This window comes from Chiloscyllium punctatum, chromosome 19, assembly GCF_047496795.1.
Source record: "Chiloscyllium punctatum isolate Juve2018m chromosome 19, sChiPun1.3, whole genome shotgun sequence".
Taxonomy (NCBI): domain Eukaryota; kingdom Metazoa; phylum Chordata; class Chondrichthyes; order Orectolobiformes; family Hemiscylliidae; genus Chiloscyllium; species Chiloscyllium punctatum.
This window is the reverse complement of record NC_092757.1, coordinates 50419327-50444482: the sequence shown is the minus strand read 5'-3', so window position 1 is coordinate 50444482 and position 25156 is coordinate 50419327. Positions and strand designations below refer to the sequence as shown.

At 41.0% G+C, this 25156-nt stretch overlaps 1 protein-coding gene across 2 annotated transcripts in view; it reads right to left on the bottom strand.

Moving 5' to 3' along the window:
• The window catches only part of ap2b1 (adaptor related protein complex 2 subunit beta 1), a 310350-nt gene that overhangs the window by 48624 nt on the left and 236570 nt on the right, over positions 1-25156 (bottom strand). The window lies entirely within an intron of this gene.

Sequence of the window (25156 nt, the reverse complement as noted above, 5' to 3'; positions counted from 1 at the left end):
CTTGGTTATTTTCAAATGTCCTTTGGACTTCATTCCTTAATGAACCTTTATTGCTGTTTTTGATCATTACGTTCCTGGTCTGTTCGGTTGTATTTCAGAGGTCACACTAGCAAGTCAGATTCAAATAGGGTGCAGAGATTTGCACACAAGAGTGTACCATGCAAACTGTCACTGGCAAAACATAAGGTTAGGTGCAGGTAATCGAGTGTTAGAAAAATAACCGACGTTTAGTTGCTAACTTGGCTATTGGTCAGGTATTTCTGAGTAGTGGAATAAACAGCCTACTGCAGTGGATTATGGCTCCTGATGTCAAATAAAAGACGAGTGATCAATTGCAAATTCCACGTTTCAGGGCAATGACCCTCTGGTTTTGATTTTTAAAAGAACGTTTGGTACCTATAGAATTCTAAAAGTGAATTTTAGAGTTTGGCAGGTGCAAGACTTGAAAAATCGAACCTGCATGCCAAAATAAATTCCATGTTTACAGAAAATGTATTCTTTACTAGACTTCAGTAAGTGGCCTGCTTCTAAAAATGTCCAAGCTTTTGCACCATTCACTAAAAGTTGCAACAGAATAACATCACTAAAAGCTGGAGTAAGTCATTTTGGTCCTTGAACCTATTCAGCAATTCAACAAGATAATAACCCACAGCCTCAAGTTCACTTTCTTGCTTCTCCCATGACCATGACAACCTTACTAATCAAAAATCTGCATAACTCAGTTGTGAAAACATTCAATGACCAGACTCAATAGCAGAAAGTTCCAGCACTGCATGATCTGGGGATCATCATGCAAGAATTATAGTAAGTTTGCACCTAAGTGCAGCAGGGAATATGACACGCAAATGGAATAGAGGCCTTTGTTTCAATGGTTTTGCAGTTAAAAAATTGGGAAGTCTTGCTAAAACTCTACAAAGCACCAGATAGACCACACCTAGAATACCATGAACAGTTTTGGTCTCCTTATCTTAAGATACATACATTGGCATTGATGTTAGTACATTGAAAGTTTATCAGATTGATCCCAGGAGGTGAGGGATTTTCTTAAGTGGACAGGTTGAGTAGGTTGGGCTGGTATTCATTGGAGTTTAGAAGAATGAGAGGCAACCTAGGTGAAACTTGACAAGGTAGATTTGAAGAGGCTGCTTCCCATTATGGGAGGGCCTAGGACAAGAGTCCAAATGGCATAATCTCAGAGAAAGAGGTTGTCCATTTAGGACAGAGATGAAGTGGTGTGGGCAAAAGACAAGAAAGTAGAATCGAAGATTATTATATTAGCCATGAACTTATTGAATAGTGAAGCAGATTTTATGAACCAAATGGCCTAAGTCTTATTGCCTCTATTACTTGTTGGCAAAGAGAATTCCAAAGATGAATGACACCCCCCAACCCTGGGAGAAGGAATCTCCACCTTAAATGGCAGCATCTTATTTTTATACCATGTCAGTGGTTCTAGAATTGTGCGAGTGTGGAAACATTTTCTTGCCATCTATCTTACCAAGCCCCCTTAGAATCTTACATTTTAATAAGATCATCTCTGTATGGGTATATGAATAGGAAGGGTTTAGAGGGATATGGACCAAGTGCCGGCAATGGGACTAGATTGGGTTAGGATATCTGGTCGGCATGGACAAGTTGGACTGAAGGGTCTGTTTCTGTGCGGTACATCTCTATGACTCCAAGAAGTATAGGCCCAATGCGCTCAATCTTTTCTTGAAGCCAACCTCTTCACCCTTGAATCAGCACAGTGAACCTGCTCCAAACTGCCTCCAAAAGGAAATCCTCCAGTTAGGAGACCAAAACTGCACTGAGTACTGCAAATGAAAGCCCCAGAGGGCCTTGGCCTGGTCTTGTGTTAGAGAGAGATGACTGGTGATCCTTAGGCTCTGCTCACCACCCCATTGGTGAGTGGTGAGCTGGAGAAGGCAGGTCTTTGTGCTGACCTTAGCCAGTACAGGAACTGAACCCATGCTGTTGGCAACATCTTGTTGCACAAACATTCAGCCAACAGAGCTACACAGTGCTTCAGGAGCCAGGTGTGGTCTCACTAAAGTCTAACATAGTTGGAGCAAGATTTCCCTATTTGCCTACTTCATTTCTCTTCCAAAAGCAGCAAACATTCTGTTTGCCTTTGTAATTATTTGCTGTGCCTAGGAGCTAACTATTTATGATTCATGTGCAAGAACACCAAGATGCCTTTGAGCTAGTCTCTCTGTTTAAATAAGATTCTGCTTTTCTACCCTTCCTGCCATAGTCAACAAGCTCACATTTTCCTACATTACATTTCATCTTTCAATTTCTTCCCCCACCAACTCACTCACTCAACTAATATCCCTTGCAACCACACAGCTTGCTTTCCCATCTATCTTTGTAAATCATACAGCCTGTTCATTCACTCATGTCATGAATATAGATAGTTCAGGCTATTCAACCAGTTACATTTTGCCAACCTGAAAGTTATGCATATATGTCACCTCTCTTTGCAGTTTGTTAAGGAATCCTCTAATCATACAGCCTTGAAACAAATCCTTTGATCCAACTTGTCTGTGCTGAGCAGACATCCCAATCTGATTTAGTCCCAATTACCAGCATTTGGCCTATATCCCTCTAAACCCTTCCTATTCATATACTCATCCAGATGCCTTTTAAATGCTGTAATTATACCCAACCCCACCACTTTCTCTGACAGCTCTTCCATACACACACCACCTTCTGTGTGAAAAAGTTGCCCCTTAGGCATTTTTAAATTCCTGCCCTCTCACATTAAATCTATGCCCTCTAATTTTGGACTCCCCCATGCTGGGGAAAAGACCTTGGCTATTGACCCTATCTCCCTCATGATTTTCTAAATTTCTGTAAGGTCACCCCTCAGCTTCTGACTTTCCAGGTCAAAAAGCCCCAGCCTCTCCCTAGAGCTCAAACCCACCAGCTCTGGCAACATCCTTGTATATCTTTTCTGTAACTCTCAAGTTTAACAATTTTCCGATAGAAGAGTGACCAGAATTGTACACTCCAATGTCCACTACAGCTGCAATAATGACATCCCAAATCCTAAACTTAATGTTCTGACCAATGAAGGCAAACATGCCAAACGCCTTCTTTCACCACCCTGTCTACCTGCGACTCCACTTGGTCACTTTGTCTCAGAGCCCTACTATTAGTCCTGCCTCAGTTTGCCTTAGCTAATGCTAAAAATCACACAACACCAGGTGACAGTCCAACAGGTTTATTTGGAAGTATGAGCTGTCAGAGTGCTGCTCCTTCATCAGCTACCTGACGAAGGAGCAGCGCTCTGAAAGCTAGTACTTCCAAATAAACCTGTTGGACTATAACCTGGTGTTGTGTGATTTTTAACTTTGTTCACCTCAGTCCAACACCAGCAGCTCCATATCATGGTGACGTAAATGCAACACTTCACATTTACAACCCCGCAATTTTCTATTATGTGCAGTAACTTTTTACATGGCACATTTCAAATGCCTTTTGAAATGCCAAAATGTACATCATTTACTGTTCTCCTTTATTCACCCTGCTTATCACATCCTCATGTCAAATATTATTTCTCTTTCACAAAACCATTTTGGCTCTAACTGACTGTATGATAGTCTGCTACTATCTCCTTACATATGGGCTCTAGCAGTTTCCCAATGAATGATGTTTAATTAACTGGCATTTAGTTTCCAACTTTCTTTCTCCCTCCTGTCCTGAATAGAGCTGTTTATTTGTAAGGTTCCAAACTGTTTTGACACTTCTAGAACTGAGATAATTGTGGAAGATAACAACCAATATATCTGCACTAGCCATAGCTATCTGTAATGTAGTGCCACTTTTTCTTTACTTTGTTACCTAGGTACTTTGTACTTAAGGTGGTGCTGTGTGTTGGTGACATTGTACACTTTTCATCGACAAACCTTCATTTACATCTCACCCTAGAGTGTAACTACTGTTGAGGGCCCATAGACCACTCCCACCAGTGACTTCTTTCCCTTAACTGAGAGAGTGACTGCCCTCAATATCAAGGGGCCTGAGCAAAACTGGAATAAGGGAGAATCAGGTGGAAAATCCTCCACTGGTTGGAGCCACGACACAAAAGATGATGATTGTGGTTGTAGTAGGTCAGTTATCTCAGATCCAGGGAGGGTAATGTCCTAAGCCCAAAATGTTTCAGCAGCTCCACCAATGACCTTCCCTCTATCACAAGGTCAAGTGTGAGATATAATGCTGATGCTTGCATAATGCTCAGCACCATCCATGACTCGTCAGGTATGGAAACAGTCTATTTCCAAATACAAAATCTAGAGAACATCTAGGTTTGGCCTGGCTAGTGGCAAGAAAAGTTTGAGCCACACAAACTCCAGTCAATGACTATCTCCAACATGCGAGAATCTAACCAGCACCCACTGACATTTAATGGCATTGCCATCCCCGAATTCCCCATTATCAACATATTGGAGGATTATCACTGAGCCATATAAACACTATGGCTGCAAGAGGACGTCAGAGGCTAGGAATCCTGCAGTGAGGTACTCACTTTCTGACTCTGTTCACCATCTATAATGCACAAGTCAGAAGCCTGATAGAATACTCCCCACTTGGCTGAGGGAATGCAGCTCCCACTAACAATCAAGAAAGCTTGACACCATTCAGGAAAAAGCAGCCTGTTTGATTAGCATTATATTTACAAACATTCATTCCCCCACCACTGACACTCAGTATCAGTAGTTGTACCATCTGCAAGATGCTGCATGAACTCACGAACACTCCTCAGATGGGAACCTTCCAAATCTATTACTAATACCATCTAAAAAGGTCAAGAGCAGCAGATACATGAGAATCATAAGGCCGTAGAAACCCTACAGTGTGGAATCTGGCCATTTGGCCCAACAAGTCCACATCGACCCTCCGAACATTAATCCACCCAGACCCATTCCCCTAACCTATTAAATTACATTTACCTCTGACCAACGCAACTAACCCATACATCCATGAACACTATGGGAAATTTGGCATGGCCAATTCACCTAACCGGCACATCTTTGGATTGTGGGAAGAAACCGGAGCACCTTGAGGAAACCCATGCAGACATGGGGAGAATGTGGAAACTCCGCACAGACAGTTGCCAGAGGCTGGATTTGAACCCGGATCCCTCACGCTGTGAGGCAGTAGTGCTAACCACTGGGACATCACCATGTGCAAACTTCCCTCCAAGCCGCTCACCATCTGGCCTGGAAAGATATCACCGTTCCTTCAGTGTCACAGATTAAACTCCTGGAACACTTCCTTAACGGCATTGAGTGTCTTCCTGCGGAGTCTTTAGTGGTTTAAGAAACCAGCTCAATGCCATCTTTTCAAATGCGAGTAGGGTTGGTCAATAAATGCTGGCCTATCCAGCGACCCTCACTTCCTCTGAATGCAAGAAAATCTCCACATAAATTGATCAACATTTTGATTCTGTAATGCAAAATCAATTCTCAGTGAAACTATGAACATTACCAGTTATCTCAAAACACATATTATGGGTCGATTTAAGTGTCCAAAGGCATTTAAAATTCTCCCCTTCTATAGCTCTGAATTCTAATTAAATACAGACTGCTGCTGCTCAGTTGGTCTTCCCTGCAACTTTAAACACTCCAGCTCTCTTGCGATTGTCTGCAAATATGCTGCACATACATTAAACCTACCCAGTTATGTGCTGAGCCACTTCAACTTGACTCAATAAGTGAAGATTTAAGCTATTCATTTCAAGGCAAGTATTCCCACTTTAACCAAGTTACTTTTGGGTCTACTTCCATTTCAGTCAATTTATAGACCCACGTATATACAAAATCAGAGCGCAACCAAAATAGATGTTTTTGTCCCAGCAGGCAAGGCAGTCTTTTGCACATATTATAGTGAAGTTAGAGCAATTACAAAATAAATGGCAGGCAAGCATTTTATTAGGAAAAAAGACAAATGCTCAAGACTTAGTTACAATACATTCTCATTTACGGGCACTTTAATCGTGTCCCTCCAGTAACCTTATTTCTTTTTGCTCACCAAGATCTATCTGCTATTTGTGACATGCCTTTCACAGGATGACTATTGTTTGTTTCCATCTTTAACTGTTAATATGGCAATAACACTTCCAGTAATTATATCACTTTCCAAGAATCTATCCTTGTCCCTCTCATCAACATAAGAGCCATAGTGCATTGAAAACTTTAGCTCATCACTGAAATGACTCTACAGAGGCTGGTATCCCGTCACCAAGTCCCCCTTTATTTACATGCGAAAAGGCCTTGACCCTGATCCAGCTCCCTCAGAGCCAGCTCTCAGAGTGAACAGAACCTCTGACACTCCTGTGTTTTTTTTTTCCCCCAGACACTCCGGTTTGTATCAGACAGCCAGGGCTCCCTGATTGGATCAGATTAACAGCCCCAGTCAGTGAATTCATATTCTATGAGGTCCACCTGGCTGACCTCAATCACAACACACACCACTTTTCTCAAAGCCATTATGTAAAGTATACAGGCTCTGCAGCAAATTAAGGATTAAAGAGGACTAGCTCATGGAATCACACTTCAAAACTTCTCTAGCATTTGAATTAACCCAGTTGCAGTCTCCTGTTATGCCTCTCAGACCAGAATTATAGACACACCTAATATTTTTGGGGTCTTGATACAACTGATCTGGCACTATAATCCAGCATTTTGTTTGCTGATTGTTACTTCGCACTGTCTAGACAGGGAATGGCAAATGAGTCTATAGCTCAGATTGTTTCAAAGTTCCTTCTCACCATAATTACATTGTTGGGTTCAAACTGAGAGAGTGAAGCTAGTTTTCAGAATTAAGAAAAAAACACATCAACTGAATGTAGTCAGCACAGTGGGGTAACATAAAAGCATTTCAACGCAGCAATTGGTTTGAACCAAACCCAGACTGATGTGATAAAGACTCTTCTCCCTCTCTCTGCTGTGTGGAAAAATTATGTGCGAAACAGATTTTGGTACTTTCCGTCCAGATGCTGGGTTCACAGTAGAAACAGCAAACAATTCAGCATTTAGCATCTTCACTCCAGAGACACACAGGATTAGCTAATATAAAACTGATACAATCACATTGACAAACCCTCCAGAAGGGTTAGTGAAAATACGGAGAGCTTCCATTTTTTATTTACTTGTTGTATTCCATAGCTCAAGGCAATAGCAATTCTAGTCCAATTGAACAACGCAAAATTATTTCTTAATCCACTAGCATCACAAACCACCTGTAAGTATCACAACCCTTGAAATTTGTTCAGACTATGAGCAGAGCTGATATTTCAGTGTGTTGGTCACACACCAGGAAGGATGCAAGTAAGGAATGTACCAGACTTCTACAATCACGACTAAACAAAATAGTTGACGTGTTTTAAAGTCCAGTCAAGCATAAGGCTTTTCCCACTTTGGAATTGCAGTTCAGCGAAAGTTAGATGGTTGAAGTCAGATCTTGATGAACTGCAGGATTCCTTTGAAGTGAAGCAGGCCCAGGCAAGTGCTCTCACTGAAGACTCAGCTTCTTCACAGGTGAATTTGGAGCTTTTAGAAAACAGACTAGGTGAAACTTTTCAGACTTAACCCTTGCAGTTTTTGACAGGCAGAACGGCACAGCCTTTCACTGCAGCTATGGTATTGTTGATATTTTTCCACCAACTATCCAGTTTTTTCCGAGTGGTAAGATAAAAATATTTCAGAATTTAAGAACAGTTTGGATCGCATGACAACTACAACTGAGAGAGTGAAGCTAGTTTTCAGAATTAAAAAAAAACCACATCAACTGATGCAAATAGCAGCTTTCCTTTAGTAAATTAGTAGCCTCTGTCACATGGTCAATGACCTTGGATATTCAACAGAAGGTAGTCTTCAGACTTCAATTAAGGATATAGGGTAACTAGTCTCAATAGCACTCCCTTGTTACTTTGCAGATCTAAAGTAATGAAGTTCAGGGGCCCATTGTCTCTGAGATTTGGAGTAAGCTTCACATAAGTACAAATATGACATGTCACTATCCAATGATTTCCTGTTCGAAGATATGTGGCCAACAAAAGTTTTGAACTTAAAAGTGGGGAGTAATTACAAAGCAACTCAGATATGAGAAATTTAAGAGCCATTTAGAGCATTCAAAGCTGTTTTATTAGATTGGAACAGGCATTTAGGGTTCTGGTAATGCTGTCATTTATTTTGCAGGTAAAAATTAAGTAGCAATTCATAACTGAGTTAAGTGCAGCAAGGTCTTTGATGCTGCCTTCCCATGATCTTGATACTGTTCTCTCAAGTAACTATAATCCTGCTTTCTACAAAATGAACAGGCCTCCTAATGGGAAAAGGTGAAGCAATGACAATCACGCAGTCTTTGTTGCCTTAGAATTTCAAGCATATTAAAAAGACCCTCACAGAGATGAAGAGAGCCTGTTCGTGACCAGGCAGCTATCTGGAAATACCGTTAGTGAGTGCAGGGACCATCACAAACGTGGGAGTGAACTTCTGAAGCTAATCTGTTGCATTCAGAAGTTTCCAGTCCATAAAGTGCCCTGTTTATTGCTGAAAATACAGACAGACAGATGACAGCGACATCTCATTTATGTGATGGATTGGGAAGTGCACAGCGTGATGTGTTACCAAGCCCCACAGACCAAAAGGCTCAGATACTTGACTCGGAATTTGTATGGCGTTAAACTCAGATGTGTGGAGTTCAAAGCATTGCAATCAATCTCAGATCCTCTCTCTGCTCCAGAGATGGAGAGCTGCCATTCCTACTTCTTTCTTCCCAGCACTTGTTAAAGTAGATTCAGCTCTCAGTCAGCAGGTTCCACATGCAGCCCAAAGCAACCCTTTCATGAAATATATGCTTTAGAACTGCACTACACCTGCAATATACCAGTTATAATTGGTAACTGCTTTACTGAATTGTACCAACTGCAAATATTCATAGAACTTCAGAGGTGGGGACAAACTGAAGTGGTTCATGGAATTATTAGAGCACAGAAAGATGGCATTCTGCCTATCATGTCTGCATGAACAATTCACATAGTGCCAATCTTCCACCTTCTTCCCTGAGCTGCATTCTTACTTTGCAGATAGCAATCGACTCCCCTTTGAAAGTTTTTGTTGAACCTGCCTCTACCACACTGTCAGGGTTTGCACTGCAGACATCAACCGGTTGTGTGAAAAAGAGTTTTTGCTTAACTCATAGTTTTTGCTTTTTTTTGCCAAATTACTTGGTTGATAAGAAAATTGGTAACATACAAACAAGGAGCAGGAGTGGGTCATTGAGCGCTTCAAGGGTTCATGATCATTCAATATGATCATGTTTAACACTCCATGCCATTTGTCCCTTTTGCTCCATACATTCCTTGATCCCTTTAAGGTCTAAACGTTTCTGTTTATTTTGGACATATTCAATGACTTGGCTTTCACAGCCTTTTGTGGCAGAGAATTTCACTGGTTCATCATTTTTTGAGGGAATAAACATTTCCTAATGGTCTCAGTCCTAAATGGTCTACCTCATACCCTGAGACTGTGTACCTCTAGTTCTACGCTTCCTAACCAGGGTAAATACTCTCCCTATCGAGTCTCTCCATTTATATGTTTCAATCACATCCCTCTCATGTTTTTTAAAAAAAATATTCATTTTTGTGGGATGTGGTTGTTGCTGGCTGGGCCAGCATTCATTACCAGTCCCTAGTTGCCCCTTGAGAAGGTGGTGGTGAGCTGCCTTCTTGAACTGCTGCAGTCCATCTGATGGGGCTGACCCACAATGCCAATAGGGAGGGAATTCCAAAATTTTGACAGTGAAGGAATGGTGATATACTCCCAACTCAGGATAGCGAGTGGCTTGGAAGGAAACTTGCAAGTGTTGGTGCCTTTGTCCTTCTAGATGCAAGTGATCATGGGTTTGTAAGGTTCTGTCCCGAGGCTCTTTGGTGAATTTCTGCAGGGTATCTTGTAGACGGTACACACTGCTGCTACTGAGTGTCAGGAGGACTGGATGTTGTGGATGTAGTGCCAATCAAGCCAGCTTTATAAACTCAACCTTAAGACACAGCCTCCCTCCCAAACAAAAAGGCTGGAAAAAGCCAAGTATACTCCCTTGAAAGGTAAAGGTTGGACAAAAGTCCAGAGTTCCCTCAATGACAAAAAGGCAGATATTGTGACAAAATAGGCAAATATGCTTATGACAGAAATATAATTGAGGACCAGGTTGAACACTGAAAGTTTAGGGAGTTGACGAAAGAATACAAGAGAAGCAAACAGGGAACATGAATTGAAACTGGCAGCTAACATAAAAAAAAAGAAACTGCAAAGCCATTTACAAACATATAAATAATAAAAGATGGTTAAAAAAAAGGGAGCTGGGCCAATTCAAGCAAAAAAAAAACAGATTGATACATGAAGGCAAAGGACATAGCTAAATTATCAAATTAATACAGAGGAACCTCAATTATCCAAAGGACATGGGCTGGGAGCATTTCGTTCCGATAATCAAATACCGGATAACATAGTTAGCCAAGCATCGGGACCTTGCAATCTTGCTTGGATAACCTGAAATTTGGTGAACTGAATGCCAGATAATCACGGTTCCTCTGTACTTCTGCATCTATTTTTCCTGTGAAAGTAAGTGTAACTGAGGCCATTTGTGACAAATAGAGAAAATTCAATTGTTAGAACAGTACTAATTCCTTTTCCCCCAGAGATTCAGCAAGAACAGTCAAAGAGCTTAGCTCCTGATTCTTATTCAGAGACAGCACATTACTCCCATCTTGCCGAAGGATGTCCAACAGGATGGCAACAGGTGACAGGGTAGTTTCTCTTTACCTATGAAACCACAAAAACTAAAAATGAGAAATATTTAACTATTTGGGCAAGAGGGTAAGGCAGGGTGAGGAGGACATGGAGAGATTGCATGTGGGGAAAAGGAGTAAATCTGTACCTAACGAGGAAGAGTTCCTCCGCGTTATAAAATCCTCATGATTTTGAATACCTATGCAAAGCAGACAATTTAATGGTTGGAAATTGGAATTCATGGAATCTTGGAATTGACTATATGGAAAGATCTGTCAGTATTCTAGCTTTCCTACCGCTATCTTGTGGAGAGATATAGCATGCACATGGAATCCATGCACATGATATGACACCAGGACAGCACTGGGTCAAACTACAACATCCTTCATGATCAGACCCAGCCTGCCAACACTGGCATTGTAAACTCTTTTCAAGAGAATGGACATTTGCACATTGTATTGAAGGATCTTTGGCTTAATCAGAAGTAGAAACATCACGTCTTGGAGCCGGACAGGCTCAGTTTTAAAGGCAGTTTTTTGTGAATAACTATTTAAAGATTGAAAGATGTATTTATGTAACTTTACTTGGTGAAACAACGTTATCGCTTCCCCTTTTTCCGTGTCAACAAGTTGCTCACAACTCGCAGTGAACTGAGAAAGGCTGCAGCAGTTCATTCAAGGTTCTCTGATCAGGCATTGCTGCAGTGCTGCAAAAACAAAGGCTAGGTTAGTAACGTGTGACTGTCATGATAATGGCAGCCTGCTGCCAACAATGGCCTTTAGCTGAGGAGAAGGGTGGGCTGCTCCAGCTGTGAGTAAGATCTGCGACAAATCGTTTTTTCCCCGGAGGTTACTTGGGTCCCTCAGGCTTAACCATACTGACTTGATGTTCAATTTTCCTTGGTGTGCGGTTACTATGGCTACAGCAAATTGTTTAACTGTAACCACATTTGGGGTCCTGAGTATTGCAAGAAAAGCTATCATACACTTAATTTTTCATCCACTCACTGGCTTGATATAAAACCTGTAAAAAAAACCGTAATCTGTCACTGAAAATCAAGACAAATGATACGACATGAACTGCCAGTAATGTGAAGAGCTAGGGCACACTGCAACTGGCTCAAAGGAAAATGCCCAGAAACCAACTATACATCAACCAAAACTATCCAAAGCCCATTTTTAAAATGTGACAGAACATTTGTAAAGTCCCTTTTTTTTTAAAAATGTAACACACCAACTTGCTAAATATTTAGAACATATTTTGTATGAAGTTAATTGCCCATACATCATGACATTGCAAACTGCCACCCTTCCTTGCTCGCTAGGCTTGTGGAATTTTGGTCAGTGTACCCATCATTATACCTCAAACATTTTCTGTCTCACATCTCATTTGTGTTACAATTATAATTTTCAAACATACAGAACATACATTTATTAAAAGCCAACGCACTTCACTGGAGCATAAAACTCAATATGACAGTAAGTCACATAGGAAGGAGAAAGTGAGGACTGCAGATGCTGAAGATCAGGGTCGAATGGTGTGGTGCTGGAAAAGCACAGCTAGTCAGGCAGCATCCGAGGAGCAGGAGAGTCGATGTTTCAGACATAAGCCCTTCATCAGAAATGAGTAAGTCACATAACCTTTATTTATATAGCCACTTTGAAATATAACATTCCCAAAGTGCTTCACAAATCATTGGCAGCAAGATGACTAAGATGACAGAGAGCAGATGACACACAACATGAAGCAAATCTTTCAAAGCTGACGAACTGGAGAAATAGACAACAAACGTCTAGAGGCAGTGATACCCTGCACCGCCTTAAATTAGTAAAAGGTACAGCCTGTCAATTTATGCTTGTTTTGTATGACTTTCTTCAAATGTATTGTGCTTTCGTATTCCTTTTTCACCTACAAAACTTTCACTTTGCACTAATTACGCTATGAATCACTGTGTGGCTTTTAATCTAATCTCTTTTTGCCAAGATATGGCAAATGGAGTTTAATACAGTTAAGTGCGAGGTCTAACATTTTGGAAACTGAAATCAATGTAGGAGTTTCATGGTGAATGGTAGGGCCTTAAGAAGTGTAGTGGAACAGAGGGACTTTGGAGTTCAAGTTCACAGTTTTCTGAAAGTGAACTATGTAGACAGGGGAGTGAAGGAGGCTTGTGGCACACTGGCCTTCATCAGTCAGGGCATTGAGTATAGAAGCTGGGAAGTTATGTTGCAGTTATACAAGACGTTGGCTGCACTTGGGAGTATGGTGTTCAGTTTTGGTCACCTTGCTATAGGAAAAATGTTATTAAACTGGAAAGACTGTAGAAAAGATTTACAAGGGTGTTGCCTGGACTGAGTGGTCAGAGTTATAGGGAGAAGTTGGACAAATTAGGACTTTTTTTTTTAAAGAGCATAGGAGACTGAGGGAGAACATGCTAGAGGTGTATAAGATCACGAGAGGCACAAATAGGGTGAATGCATTCAGTCTTTTTTCAGGGTTGGCAAATAGAGGATTAGAGTATCAGTTTACGGTTAGAGGGGAAAGAATAAAAAGGAATCTGAGGGGCAACTTGTTTTTTTACACAGAGGCTGGTACGCAAAAGGAATGAGCTGCAAGTGGAAGTGATCGAGGCGGGTGCATTAAAAAACAATTAAAAGGCATTTGGACAAATATATGGATTGGAAAGGATTAGTAGGATATGGGCCAAGTGCAGGGAAATAGGGTTAGCACGGATGGACATTTTGGTTGGCATGGGCCAGTTTGGGCCAATGGGCCTGTCTCTGTGCTGGAGGACTCTGACTCTATTCTCTCTCCTTTTACTTTCCCACTAGTTCCCTTCTTCATTCTCCACTTCCCACCCCACCCCTACCAATTTCACCTACCCCCTCCTCCTCCTCCTCCACTCATACACTTTTCTTCCTGCTTGAATGGCACCTCTCCAGTTTCCTTTGTTTATTCCTCTGGCCCACATGTTCCCAGCTGTGTGAATGTACCTTCACTCCTGCAGACAGCACTTAGCCTCTCTGCTGGATATAAGCCAAGGGTTTGATTGTGGCGAAAGACATTGTTTTAGGTTCCAAGTCTGCACTACTAGATACAGGGCTGCACTTCAGATAAAACCAGATAAACCACTTAAGCACATGACAAGATATAAATTAATTTTTAGTATTTTAGGTCACATGGAATACAGGGACAATTTGTGATATGGATAAAGAAATGTTCAAAGTTTGTGAGAAGATTTGTAGCTCGGGTGCTCGTTGTTGAAACATCACAGAAGCGTTTCACAGGAGGCTCCCAAGCACTGAGGATGTCACCTAGACAGGGGACGAAACGTCTGCAACACGGATAAAGAAATGGCTCGAAGGTAGACGATAGAGGGTGTGCTGAGGGTTGCTTTTCAGACTGGAGACCTGTGACCAGCGGTGCGCCACAAGGAGCATTGCTGGGTCCATTGCTTTTCCTCACTTACATAAATGATTTGGATGTGAACATAGAAGGAATAGTTAGTATGTTTAGAGATGATACCAAAATTGGGGGGTGTAGTGGACAGTGAAGGAGGTCACTGCAGAGTACAATGGAATCTTGATCAGATGGACCAATGGGCTGAGGAGTGGCAGATGGAGTTTAATTTAGATAAATGTGAGGTGCTGCATTTTGGGAAAGCAAACCTTAGCAGGATTTAATGGCAAGACACTGGGAAGTTGCTAAACAGAGACCTTGGAATGCAGGTTCATAGCTCCTTGAAAGTGGAGTCATAGGTAGATTGGATAGTGAACGCAGCTTTTGGTAGGCTTTCCTTTATTGATCAGAGCATCCAGTATAGGAGTTGGCAGGTCATGCTATGGTTGTGTTGGACATTGGTTAGGCCACTTTTGGAGGTTTGGACAACTGCAGCATTTAAAAGGTATCTGGGTGGGTACATGAATAGGAAGGACATGGGCCAAGAGATTAGATCAAGTTAGGACATCTGGTCAGCATGGACGAGTTTGACCGAAGGGTCTGTTTCCATGCTGTATATCTCTATGACTCTAATCCACAACTGGAACGAGGATTTGGGTGTCATATTCAGATGCACTCAGTTTGAATGGCTGATATTGAATTCTTGTAGCATCCCAAAATACTTTATAGAGTCAAGGGAAAATTTGATAAAATAGAGGATTTTGAGAAAAAAAAAGAATATGACCATTATGGAACTCATGAAAAAAATGACCACAGCTTGGTTGGCAGATGATGTGTTTAGAAGGTTTTTAAAATGTGGTGAATTGCTGGGAGTCAGTTGGCCAAGTTTGAAGAAGGTCTGACACCAATAGAGGAAACACGAGTCAGGCTGTCTCCACTTCCAACAGGCAGGATTTGAAAACATTTCACTTTTGAATTCTATGGTATAAAAATCAATTTGTAATCTGTATTAGAACAGGATATGAGAGAACTTTCAATAATAAAGAAAATAAGATGTTTACAGTGAACCAACTTCAGTAAAGAAACCTTCTTATATTGTCAGTGACTCTGCTGTTTGTTATGAAAGACCCAAGTGTCCAAATACAATTCAGAATGATGCAAAAACAGACCCCGTGTAGGATTCCTTCAGACACAGCTTTTGCTTCCTGACTTGTTCCATTTTCAAATCTCTCCTGTCTTCCGAAATAGCAGCTCCTTCATCTTTTGTTTCTATACCTTCCCTTCCCATTTGCCCTGTCTTGGTATTTGCTTTAAATCTCTTCCATCTCTACCCTTAGCGAGTTCTCATGGAAAGGTCACTAATCCGAAACATGATTCTTTTTCGCTCTCCACAGATGCTGCTTGCCCTGTTAAGTTATTTCCAGCATTTTCTGTTCTTAATTCAAATTTTCAGCATCTGAGGTATTTTTCACTTTGCTTTCGGATTTAAGTTTCATTTGTGCTCCAACATACAGGCCATAAGTTTATTTTTTCTATAAATGTTTAGCATACTCCAGTTAGTTCAAAGCACTCAATTAGAGTCAGATTGAGTAGAAGGTAGCTTGCCTTTCCACACAGCTAGTTGAGGCCTTTGCTATCTGTACTAGATGTAATGACACTTGAGTTCAGACAAAGTTTTGAAAGTGTCACGCTTCACTCACTGAAGGTACCTGTGAAGATTGAGAGATGCTGGTTGGCCATGTTTGGAAAAACCTGGTCCTGTATGAGTTGCAACTAGAAATTTCCCGACAACAAACAGAGGTCAGATTTCAGTTGCAATATAATACTTTGCAGATTGTGTAGAACTGACAGCAAGGAGAAAGTGAGGACTGCAGATGCTGGAGATCAGAGCTGAAAATGTGTTGCTGGAAAAGCGCAGCAGGTCAGGCAGCGTCCAAGGAACAGGAAAATCGACGTTTCGGGCATCAGCCCTTCTTCAGGAAGGGCTGATGCCCGAAACGTCGATTCTCCTGTTCTTTAGAACTGACAGCAAACTACAACATGGTCTGATTAAAGGGATTGATGCCTAAGCTCCCAAGGATTGTTGCCTGCCTCAAACTACAAGGCACGGTCTGGACAAAGTTGACGCCACCTGTGAAGCAAATTCAGTCTGCCCTCACGTTCAGCCTTTACTGTCTATTTGAGAAATAAGTCAACACACCTGTGCAAATTTTAAAGGAATAGCCTTACCCTGGCAATGCAAGCAGCCAACATGAACGATAGAGCCAAACTTGAACACAGACCCTAACACCACACAGTAATACTTACAGATATAGGACCTCGAGCTAAACCAATATAAAATAGTCACGGTGTTCCATTTTATGATATGGGAAATACGTTCGCCCATCATGTGGCTGCCAGTCAACAAGCAGCTATCCAGCACAAACCAATTTCCTACTTTTGGTCCATAGCCTTGCAGTTTGTGGGAACTTAGGTACATTTCCAAATACCTTTATCTGGAACATTGTTAGGTTTACTCCATATCTGCATCCTTTCATGTGGCAGATAACAGGAATTGTACACCTTAAAAATGATCTTCTTCAGCAACCCTTTCCTCTGATGAACTACCTGTTTTATACGCAGCACCTTCTTCAAAGTCTTGAAGCATTCCAAATCACTTCATCAAATTGTTAAACAAAACCTAAGCATCTCAGAACTTTGAGGCAGGCAACCAAACGGCTGGTCAGAGGAGTTAGTTTTAAACTGCATATAGGAAGAGGAAAGACAAAGACAGCTAGGGAGGTTTAGGGAGGTGCATAAAGGAATTTAAAGTTCAGGGAGTAGATAGTATAGATGCAAAATTAGAAAGTGATGGAAACTAGAGTTGTGCAATAGTTAGAAGTGTAAAGATTGAAAACAGTAATAGGATGAGAGGACCTTACAAAGATATGAAGCCCAGAAAGGATACGAATGCAAGGAGGAACATCTCAAATTTGAGGCATTGTCAGACTGAAAACCAAGGTAGGCCAACAAGCATCAAGATGAACATGATTTGGTGCATTAGGGCATTGATGGATCATAGAATCTCTACAGGAAGCAGGCCACTTGACCTTTCGAGTCCATAACGACCCTCTGAACAGCATCCCACCCAGACCCACCCTGCATTTCCAATGACTAATTCACTTAACCTACACATCCCTGGATACGATGGACAATTTAGCATGGCCCATCCACCTTAACCTGCACAGCTTTGGACTGTGTGAGGAAGACAGAGCAACCAGAGGAAGTGTGTAGATGCAAACTCCACAAAGACAATCACCCGAGGTGGGAATCGAACACGGGTCCCTGGCACGGAGGCAGTAGTGCTAACCACTGAGACACCATGCTGCACATGGTTCATGTATGAAGCTACATTGAAAGTATAATTTTGCAAAACTCGGTGTGGCAATGATTTGGCAAATCCGTTTAATTATGAATCACCTTAATTCCAATTTAAATTTTCATTTAGCAAAATGACAGAACTTTGGATACATGCCTCATTTAACTTAGTGCTAATTAGGCTAAACTCAGTTGCCTTGTATTGACAAATGGAGCTAAATTTGGTGCTTTCTTTAACCTATGAGCTACAATACTAACACAGTGCATCAATTTAAGTAATCACCAGTGAACTTAAAGCTTTCAGACTACATGGCCATCAAGCCCAAACCAGCATTGAAAGGGATGGCAATCTCAGACTCATATAGAGTCATAGAGATGTACAGCACGGAAAAAGACCCTTCGGTCCAACCCGTCCATGCCGACCAGATATCCCAACCCATCTAGTCCCACCTGCCAGCACCCAGCCCATATCCCTCAAACCCTTCCTATTCATATATCCATCCAAATGCTTTTTAAATATTGCAATTGTACCAGCCTCCACCACATCCTCTGGCAGCTCATTCCATACATGTACCACCCTCTGTGCGAAAAAGTTGCCCCTTAGATCCCTTTTATAACTTTCCCCTCTCACCCTAAACCTATGCCCTCTAGTTCTGGACTCCCCGATCCCAGGGAAAAGACTTTGTCTATTTATCCTATCCATGTCCCCCATAATTTTGTAAACCTCTATAAGGTCACCCCTCAGCTTCCGACGCTCCAGGGAAAACAGCCCCAGTCTGTTCAGCCTCTCCCTATAGCTCAAATCCTCCAACCCTGGCAACATCCTTGTAAATCTTTTCTGAACCCTTTCAAGTTTCACAACATCTTTCCGACAGGAAGGAGACCAGAATTGCATGCAATATTCCAAAAGTGGCCTAACCAATGTCTTGTAGAGCTGCAACATGACTTCCCAACTCCTGTGGAGCGGCACCGTGGCTAGCACTGCTGCCTCTCAGCGCCAGGGAGCCGGGTTCGATTCCTGACTCGAGCGACTGTGTGGAGTTTGCACATTCTCCCAGTGTCTGTGTGGGTTTCCTCCAGGTACTCTGGTTTCCTCCCACAATGCAAAGATGTGCAGGTCAGGTGCATTAGTCAGGAGTAAATATAGGGTAGGGGAATGGGTCTGGGTGGGTTACTCTTTGGAGGGTCGGTGTAGACGTGTTGAGCCAAAGGGCCTGCTTCCACACCGTAGGGAATCTAACCTTGCAAAGCAGACTTGGAAACAAACCAAAGGTTTTGTTACTTCTAGACTGGGTCATTCCAATGCAATCCCAGCCAGTGTCCACATTCCATCCTCTGTAATTTCGATATCATTTAAAATTCCATGGCCCACATGCTAACTTGTCGTGAAAATGAAAGTCATCACAGTCCCTTAGAATTGTAGGCTGCCCTCCATTTACAGAGAGGCAACTACTGCTGAGTTTAACTTTTGCAAAACTCAGTGTGGCAATGATTTGGCAAATCCATTTAATTATGAATCTCCTTCATAGTTAACTACTATTACTGGCATTACTGTGCATTGCAAACCAGAGGTACAGCAGCTGAAGCTAACTGACCCCCGTCGTAATTTACACAAAGTCCTGTTCATCCATCATCTTTGTGCTTGGTGACCTATATCACATTAGCAATGGTCCCAATTTTGAAATTCTCAAAACTGATTGCTTTCAAATTCTCATACGACCTCGTCCTTCCCGGTCTGTGATTTCCTCCAGAGCTAGAATCCATCGGGATACCTGCACTCCTCAAATCCTGGCTCTTGAGCATTCCTGATATTAATCACTCATCCTAGCCCTGAGCACTGAATTTCCCTCCCGAAAACTCTGACTCTGTACACTCCTTAATACCTCCTGGCTTCAGCAAGCTGATATCACCGATATCCCCTTTCGTGCCTCAGTGTCAAATTTTGTTTGATAACACTCCTGTGAAGTAGCTTGGAAGCTTAACATGTTAAGAGTGCTAAATAAATGCAAGGTATTTTTGTTGTATATTGACAACGCTATTTTGGAAAATCTGTTGTGGCAGGGAGAAATGGTTTTTTTTATCCCAGGCACACTCTACACAATGCCAAATATGAAATGACAAGCAATTGGGTTTACTGCTTCATTAACGGACATCAGACATTTGCTTCAATGATGAAAGTGCAATGGATTATCATGTAGTAACCTGCAAATCTGGGCTGCAAAGCCAATTAACACCTCTCCCATCAACCAATATAGAAAATTCATTAAAAAGTTATTGAATTGGAAATCCACAGCTGTCTAATCCAGACTTCACTCAGCTACTGTTTTGCAGTCTGCACACAACTTGATTGCTCTCTGGGCACAGAGTCAGCAAGCCTTATTTATTCCACTGACATTTATTCTGCAGGGAGGAAAATGCTGCATAACTCAGTGAAATACCCAGTAGTGCAGGAAAGCAAAGGTAGATTATACAATCTAAGTCGTCTGCAAAATGGGAAAACTGTCCCCTAAGAATACAAGTGATAAGAGCAAAAAAAAAGTGAAGCTCTTAGCAAGCCTCCGTTAGAAAAGAGGTGAAGACTCAACACCAAAAGGCGGAATAAATTTTGCACATTTCTGGCATCAGATACACGAATAGATCGAACTGTAACATGTGAATCACAATACTGATAATATTGTTGTGAAAAATGGGATTGCCAAGAACAATGTGTTTGGATTCTTGGCAACATTCCTGGATTTCATAATTAAAAAAAATTTAAAAATGTGGCTTCTATAAAATTATAAATCTTACATCAGTGTTAAGATTTCTCATGGGTGTAATGATAAAGGAAAACAAACTGCGTCAGCTAATAAAACAAAAAGCACAGAGACTGCAGACATCAAACTTCTGCCACTGCTTTTTTTTTGTAGCTTTGCCTCCTAAGGGCAGCCACTGTATTTCATTCCAATGAAACGTTTTCAACAAAGAGGAAATGCAGTTTTAAATCTAGTCTTGGCAAATTGTCAATGACCAGAATTGGAAACTTACTTGTGTGTTAATCAGATGATGGTTGTAAAAACCAGCAACATATCAGAGAAGTATGCAAGTTAAGGTTCAACGATTTATGTATTTTATTATCTTTGATCTGTTTTAAAAGCACATACATATATTCAGGTTCACTGACTGCTATGGAATGAGCTGCTACAGTCTCCAAGCATTGCTTAAAGGAATGAATGTTTTATTAATTTTCTGTTTAAGGATGCAGGTACAAAGATCAACTGCTCTGGTACAAGCAGTACCATGTGTACTAATGCTTTGGAAAGTAACACCAGCAGTTTGGTTAATTAGGTCACACCTGCACAATAAATGCTGGCACATTTTGTCAAAAGACTTTGTACAACTCTGGGGTCAGGACCAGAATGAAGTGACTGAAGTCCTACTCTCTCCAGGCGGGGCCATAATAATGTTGCCAGTTGAGTTTAATCAGGATCAAAATGAATGCAGCTCTTTCCAAATACCTTGCAAAATATCATCCTTTTTAAAAAATCATTCATTAGCTGTGGGAAAGACCAGCATTTATTTAATCGTTGAGGGCAGTTAAGCGTTAATCATATTACTGTTGACCTGGTCTCACTTGTAGGGCAGGCAGCATCTGAGAAGCAGGAGAGTCGACATTTCAGGCAAAAGCCCTTCATTCTCATCCCTGACGAAGGGCTTTTGCCTGAAACATCAACTTTCCTGCTCCTCGGATGCTGCCTAACCTGCTGTGCTTTTCCAGCACCACACTCTTGACTCTAATCTCCAGCAACTGCAGCCCTCACTTTCGCCTCACTTGTAGGACAGAGCAGGTAAGATGGCAAATTTCCTTCCCTGAAGGACAGCAGTGAACCAGATGGGTTTTCACAACAATTGCAGTGGTTACAAGGTCACTATTAGACCAACGTTTTACTTCAGAACGTTTTAAAAATTCAACTGTCATGCCAGGATCGGAACCCACATCCTCAGAGCATGAAGTTCCATTCTACCACTATGCCACAACCTCTCCTGAATCCTAACTTTTATTAAAAAGGAAAATTCTATCAATATATTACTCCAGTGGCCAAAGGCAGATGTGCAAACTAGCGTGTTTACAGATGACACATCAAATCTGACAGCAGCATGCAATCAACCAATTCCAACAAATGCTTGATCACGTCTTGTTTATCCTCATAACCTTCAATCACATCCAAATCAATTTTAATGCAGCTCATTTTTGAATGTGTTAGTCAGTACAGCAATGCCTACTTCTGTTCCTATTTGCATATTTGGTGGAGACTCATCTGAAACTTTTATTCTCGCATTCGACATAAACAGAGCAATCCCTGCTTGCTTTTATCTGTACTCCCTTTTTGAAGACCTATGTCATTTAGCCTTCTAATCATCTCTCTAACCAAGATAATCTTTTCATTTCGTACAACTCTTTCATGTTGCTATTGCTGTTTTCACATGAGGGAGCAAGATTAATAAACCAGACCATTATTATCGGAGCTAAAACCTTCGCAAAATTACTTGTCAGTTTTAAAATGCCCACATTGCTTTTGATCACCCTTTCTTTCATAATATGACTGTAAAAGCATCTTGTTCTGATGTTGCTATCCCCCGCAAATTTATTTTCAATCTCAATCGTTGTATCTTTTTCTTTCTGCTTTGTACTCTTGTTGTTCCTTGTAACTTTTCAAAGTTGCAGTGTCCGTGCTACTTTTTGCATTTTTTTTATACAACTTAAGAGATTCTTCAGAAAAAGAAAAAAAAAATTCTGCAAATGCACAGCAAAATAAAACATTTGAGATGGTCACAGAATATCTTCAAATACTTTCAGGAAGAGGACAAGCAGATTTGCCAAAACAAAACAAGACATAAACAATAAGGTTTTGCACAACATTTTAATCTGGAAAGGTGCTCTATTCTGGCAAAGGAGTTTTTGGACAAGTTATGAAAGCACCACAACTGGCACCATTGGCCCCGGCACACAGAGAGAGAGAGAGAGAGAGAGATAATAAGCTGCTTGGAAAGGAAAAATCACCGCAATGCAAAAGAGCAGGGGAGTTGAACAAGTGAGACAGCTGGTTCAAAGAGTCCATTCAGGTATAATGGGTTGATTGACCTCTATATACACTTTATGATTCTAACAGCTGGTTTTCATGCTCCAAATTGTTAGTTAGTCACTTCAATTAAAGGCATGATTTTGCTCAATGGAGCAAAAGATAGCAATGCTCAAATGGCATTGAGGAAGAGATCAGATAAATGCATTGAACACACTGAATTGTCCTAATGTTTCTAAATCTGCTCCTTTCCCCATCTCACCACTCACTCAACATAGCTCTTCCCCTTCTCCATACCGCCCCCTCACCCACAAACAAAATGCATGACTGAAGTTTGAAGCTGAGAAAATGTAATCACTCTAGTGATTCTGAAAGCCAAGATAGATCAAATATAGTTTTCCCTCATGACGAGAGAAAAATAAGCGAAGCAATTTAAATTGAGATGGTGTGAAGGTGAAGGGCTAGCACCTCACAAGTAGTTTGCTATGTACTGCAGCAAGGTATGAGCTTTGTACTTGTTACTCTGTATAAGAGATGTTTTCTGGATTGGTTTGAGTACTCTTGGATATTTGTGTATTCTAGGAACATGGTTATCAAAAAGGATAGCTCCAGCACTTCATTTATCAAGTTATGAAAATACATTTCTCACATTCTTGTATTACTGTTGACAAATATTAATGACAACTTCAAGAAACAGCATATTAAAAAAGTGCTGAAGGAAGCATATTGAGTGAAGGAACTTGCAAACTTTATCTTCCAGCTTTCCCAGAGAAAACTGAAATTTATTTCTGGAATATCAGGTAGATCTAATCACATTCAATATGTTTCACTTTTATGATTGAAATGGAGCAATTCCCACCTGCTCCTGAGATGTTTCAGCAAATCCAAAGAGGGTGATTTAAAAAAAACACAATCTAAAATGGTGCAAATGCCAACTCCTATAAAGGCTCTGCTTTCAGACTTGCAGACAACATTGTCTGAGTAAGATACATAGTGAGGCAGTCCCTGAGAGTCTAAAACATTAATCCCTGGTCCAAAGCTTCTGCTGACAGCTGGTGAGAATAATAGTGACATGTTGCACACAAATCCAATTCTTCAAGTACACACTGCACCCTATCTAAACAGAGTTTCTGACAAAGCTGCAGTACTGCACCGGAAATTCAGCAAAACTCTGGCCCAGTATTTAACCAGAGAATAGAACAGAATAGAATACCCCTTTATTGTCCAGTGTACAAAGATTTTACAATGGCTGCCTCTAATGGTACCACCTTAGGTACAAGTACCTAGGTACAAATCTTGAATACAAAACAGAAATAAAAGGAAAAGTATCAGCATTACTTACAGTGTCTAAAAAATAAGTTAGAAATAAGGTAGTTAAAACATAGTTAAAGGATTGACATGGACAGTTAGCTACCAAGGGATTTACCACTATGTGTAAATTAGGCCCATGGGATGTAATGATGGTTTAAGGCCAAACAACAACAAATAAAAATGCAGCCAAGGGGTAATATTAAGAGCTTGATTTGCATGAATCCTGACATCAGGACACTGGTTCCAGAGCAAAAAGTATGTCATTAACATCCCCCCAGTTGTTAACATTAAAGGTCAATTTTCTTGTGGCCAAGCAAGAACTGATTTAATGAAGACATGACGACAGGGTAAATCTCGAGCATATTTGTCAGAAATCAAACGTTTCCCAGGCTAGAAAGTTGAACAGAGAAGGGAAGGGAAAGAAAGCAAGATAAAGAATTATTGCTGAATAATCTACCTCCCTCATATTCGTGATCTCAAGTTAAGTGAATAGAATTTGTTTGTGTTAAAGACAAGAACATGATTACCAAAATAGTTCATGCTATTAAGAGTTAGTAGAGTTTCTCTCCCCTTTCCCAAAATGCTGGTGTAATGTGCTGATCATCTCTTTACACTTCTTCATTATAGTTCTTATTCTCAAACCTCTCAAACATTTAAAATTTAGAATGCTTGTATGTACTTCAACCTAGTATGTCACAACAGTTTTAATGACATTGCTGATGATGGAGAGTAAGAAGGATACTGGGATTCAGAACTCAAGGAGGAGTATACACACATCTCCAAGCAGAGTCAGCAATGTGAATGCAGACTTGACTAATTTTCCAAATACCAGCTCAGATTGCCAGGTCAGAAGAGTATTGTTGCTAAATTTGGAGAATATGAAGAACTCCAGACACTGCTAACTCTGGCAAAATTACCTGCGAGTTTTAAACTCTTGATGAACAATTACCCAGTGTCGGAAATCCTACGAAAAAGCCCCAACTCTGAGTTAGAGTCAGAAACTTTGGACAGTTCTGGCTTACCTTACCCAAGTGGTTACCATGAAAAGGTTAGAGGAATTAAAACCTTTGCTGATCCTTGGATAATGATAAAACGGACTCTCTCAGACCCATAATCACTTACACCGACCACCCAGTCATCCTAACACCCTTCCGCAATCTAATACGCCCCACCCGCAACCCGACTTTCTCTCCAATCACACCGTAGACAACCAATCCGATTCCGTTAATCTAG